The following is a 4,397-nucleotide window of genomic DNA, read 5'->3' as shown; positions in this document are numbered from 1 at the left end:
ACGGATGAGTGATATCCATCGAGTGAGTGGTTTTGTTGTCCGACGGATAACTGCTGTTAGGCTTATCCGTCGGGATACAATCACTGCTCGACGGATGAGCAATATCCGTCGAGAGAGTAGAAATGAATGAGGTGGGAATAGAAACTATTGTTGACTCTGTGCTGATTGAAGATATTTTAGGCACAGATGACACAACAGTTCCTGAAAGAATTGGCAAGTGAGCCAACAAATCATCTAAAAGATGATGCTCACTTGCACTAGATTTTGGCTTCCCCAATGATAAGTGGATTTTATATCCACTTGGAATGCTTTATTACAAGCTTAAATTGGTGTTTTGGACTCAAGTTGTTGGTATTTTGATGTGTTTTTATGTTATTGCATTTCAGGTATCAGTTAAATGAAGAAAAGAGCTTTTAAAGGAAATATGATGAAAAGTGATCAGAATTGGAAACCAAGGCCATTGTCAAGTTGTAGAGAATCTCAATAGCTTCGCGTGGGCAGTTGAATCGCCTAATTCTGACGAGTAGAACTCAAGTTATGGCCAAAATAAGATTCATCAGAATATTTTTCCCAGTCAGTAGCTGAGCGCCCGCTCAGCAGAGCTGAGCGGCCGCTCAGGGCGCGGCTGGTCGCTGATTTCGCTGAAAAAGCCTTTTTTGAGTAGAATTTGACGATTTTAAGGGTTCAGGTCCACTAGGGGCGTATATATACTTAAAAAAAAGGGTTTTCATCATCCGGAAAGATTGGGATACCAAGGAGAAGACCTAGAAGCACAGAACAACTCCGAAAAAGAAGATCTTGTTTTCAACTTGTGATTCTTTGAATTAGTTGTAACTTTGGATGCTCATTTTCGTTCTTGTTGAACCTAGATCTCGTTTATTCGTACTTTGATTATTATTTAGTTTATTAAGACCTTGTTTATACCATGCTTTCATTGGAACCCATGGTGACGATGAGTTCAATTATGGGCTAATCGTTGTCATGGGATTCTAGCGGATTTACTTATGGATTTCAATAGTTAATTGTTTCGATATCTTGGTGTGTGGTGATTGATTGATATCCTAGTATGGTTGTGCTTATTCGTCTTATGTGCGTAGCTAACATATAAGATAGCGTGTTAATCTCTATTGAAGCGACAGTGAATATAGAGGTTTAGAACTTGCCATGCTAGCATAGGTTCATGTATGTGTATGCATGATTAGTAGGTAACTCTAACCGTTTTACTTGCCCTATGTAATCAAGATAGATAACTTGTGCTTAAACCGTTATGTTGTCAAATTCTATAGACATATAGGGTCTCAATATAATTGGTGCCTATTCAGCTTCTATCTCTTTTGTGGATGTCTGGTAGAATGGTACTCGTGTAACGAAAGTTGGCGTTTATCAGTTTCGTGTTATCTGATTAGTGTCCTCACCATCACATGCTAAGGTTAAGAACGAGAAGGCTATTGAACAAAGTATTTAATGAAGTTAGGATCCCATGTTTGACATATATAGTAATTCAACTTCAATTCTCTTAGTTAATGTTATTTAGTATAATCTCTAAGTTTAATAAAAACCCAATTTGTTATTTGTCTTAGCATTGAGCGATAACCATACATTGTTGCATAGGTGCATAAATTGAACTTAACCTAAACCAGTCTCTGTGGGAACGAATCTGATTTATATCTTATACTACTTGCGAACGCGTATACTTGCGTGAATATTAGCGCATGTTTTCGCCCTAACAAGTTTTTGGCGCCGCTGCCGGGGACTCGGTGTTAATTTTTAGTTTATGTGCTTGTCATCAGTGGTCGTTAAAGTTCACTGACTCGGATTCTTTTACTTTCACGGTTTATTTGTTTGTGTTTCAGGTACTCATTACAATGGGAGATCCAGCAGCACGAACGAAAGCCTTGATGGATTTTTCTCAACCCAAGATCAATGACATTCAATCTAGTATTGTCCGGCCAGCTATCACATCTAATACCTTTGAGATCAAGCCCGACATAATTCAATGGGTACAGACTTCAGTCCAGTTTGGGGGTTCTCCAACGGAAGATCCCAATACACACATTAGGGATTTCATTGAAATATGCGACACCTTCAAGTTCAACGGTGTTTCTGAAGATGCTGTGAAGCTGAGACTGTTCCCATTCTCTCTGAAGGACAAGGCTAAGAGCTGGTTACACTCTCTACCAGCTGGTTCGATTACTACTTGGGAAGATCTTGCTCAGAAGTTTCTTACTAAATTCTTCCCTATGGCGAAGACAGCTACACTCAGGAATGCTATTACTTAATTTGCGCAGCAAACGGGAGAATCGCTAAGTGAAGCTTGGGAGCGCTACAAGGAGATGCTTAGGAAGTGTCCTCATCATGGAATTCCTGATTGGATGATCATCACTTGTTTTTACAATGGGTTGGGAGCACAGTCCAGACCCATGCTCGATGCAGCATCAGGCGGAGCATTATGTGCAAAGAGCTATGAGGAAGCTTATGATCTAATTGAACTGATGGCTGCTAATGAATATCAGTATCCAACCCAGAGATGTCCACGGGGCAAGGTAGCAGGAGTTCTTGAGGTGGATACAGCTACGGCTATCACTGCTCAACTAAAGGCGTTGTCTATGAAGATCGATTCTCTGGTTAACTATGGTGTTAAGCAGATAACCAGTGTTTGTGAGTTGTGTGCAGGTCCGCATGTGACAGAGCAATGCGCTATATCTAGTGACTCAGCTCAGTTTGTGAGCAACTTTCAGAGATCGCAACAGCCAGTTCCTGCCACTTATTATCCTGACAACTGGAATCATCCTAACTTCAGCTAGAGCAACAATCAGAATGCGATGCAACAGCCATTCCAGCAGTTTGCAAATAAGCTATTTAACCCTCCTGGTTTTCAGCAACAATTTACACCAAGACAACAACTCCAACTTCAACAACAAACTAATGATGCAGGTCTATCTTCGAATGAAAAATCTGAATTGGAGGAGTTGAGGCTTATGTGCAAAAACCAGGCTCTTATATGCCAAAGCCAGGCTGTTTCTATCCAGAATCTGGAGAACCAAATAGGGCAAATTGCTAATGCCTTATTGAATCAACCACCAGGAACGGTTCCTAGTGATACAGAAACAAATCCAGGCAAGAGGGAAGTTGAAGAACAGGTAAACGCCATCACCTTAAGGTCTGGAAAGGTCGCAAGCCCCCAAGTTCAGCAAGACGAAGAGCCTGAAAAGTCTCAAGTTCCAGAATCTGAAGTTTTGGCTGAAGAAGATGTGCAGAAGGAAGTAGAGGTGGAACCAAGGAAGACTACTGTGGAACACACTCCTCCTGAGAGTAATACAGGGGAGAAACAGATCTATCCTCCACCTCCTTTTCCTAAGAGGCTGCAGAAGAAAAAGCTGGATAAGCAGTTTGAGAAGTTTCTGGAGGTGTTCAAGAAACTTCATATCAACATACCTGTCGCTGAAGCTCTTGAACAGATGCCTAGCTATGCGAGGTTTATGAAAGGTATTCTCTCTCGGAAAGTGAAGCTCGATGACTTAGAGACCGTTGCTATAACGGAGGAATGCAGTGTTGTGCTGCAACAGAAGTTGCCTCCGAAGCTTAAAGATCCTGGAAGCTTCACTATTCCTTGCACCATCGGAAACTTGTCGTTCGACAAGTGTTTATGTGATTTAGGAGCTAGCATCAATCTGATGCCCTTATCTATCTTCAAGAAGCTTGGTCTGCCTGAGCCGAAACCAACATACATGTCATTGCAACTAGCTGACCGTTCCATCTCTTATCCACGAGGTATAGTGGAGGATGTCTTGGTCAAGGTGGATAAACTCTTCTTCCCTGCTAACTTTGTAATTCTTGATTTCGAGGAAGATAAGAAGATTCCCATTATCTTGGGAAGACCATTCTTGGCTACAGGCCGAACTATGATCGATGTGCAAAAAGGAGAGCTTACGATGAAGGTTCATGATCAGAAGGTCACTTTCAATGTGTTCAAGGAAATAAAATTACCCACAGCTAAAGAGGAGTGCTTTAAAGTAGAGCAAATTCAGGTTTTGAATGCACCTCTGTGGAAGAGGAAGTTGGATGTGCCATTCGATTCTCTTGGGTTAGCAGAGCTGAAAATTTCTCAGGATCGTCTCGAGTCATCTATTGAAGATGCTCCTACACTTGAGCTCAACCCACTACCAAATCACTTGAGTTATTCATTCTTAGGTGCACCCCCTGACAAGGGGTTGGGATATATCTTTGATGATGTAGAGGGTAGCCGAACGGATCCTCCAGTGCCTATAGAGGGTTCTTCTCATCTGCAGCAGGTAGTTGATAGGACTGGTGTTGGTGACGAGCAGTACAGGCGAGTAATTAGGCGTATGGAGGCCATGCACGACATTCACCGTCATCTTGCTGAAGATTTGACACAC

General features: G+C 41.8%; 1 non-coding gene across 1 annotated transcript; it reads right to left on the bottom strand.

The window, feature by feature from the left end:
- Positions 1-2,255: 2,255 nt before the first annotated feature.
- LOC141688398 (small nucleolar RNA R71) lies at positions 2,256-2,362 on the bottom strand. The gene has a single exon (XR_012561842.1). It is a non-coding gene; the product is annotated as a small nucleolar RNA R71 (small nucleolar RNA).
- Positions 2,363-4,397: the final 2,035 nt, after the last annotated feature.

Source organism: Apium graveolens, chromosome 9, assembly GCF_009905375.1.
Source record: "Apium graveolens cultivar Ventura chromosome 9, ASM990537v1, whole genome shotgun sequence".
In the NCBI taxonomy this organism is placed as follows: Eukaryota; Viridiplantae; Streptophyta; class Magnoliopsida; order Apiales; family Apiaceae; genus Apium; species Apium graveolens.
Note: the sequence above shows the minus strand (reverse complement) of the source record. Positions and strands in the feature narration are given on the sequence as shown.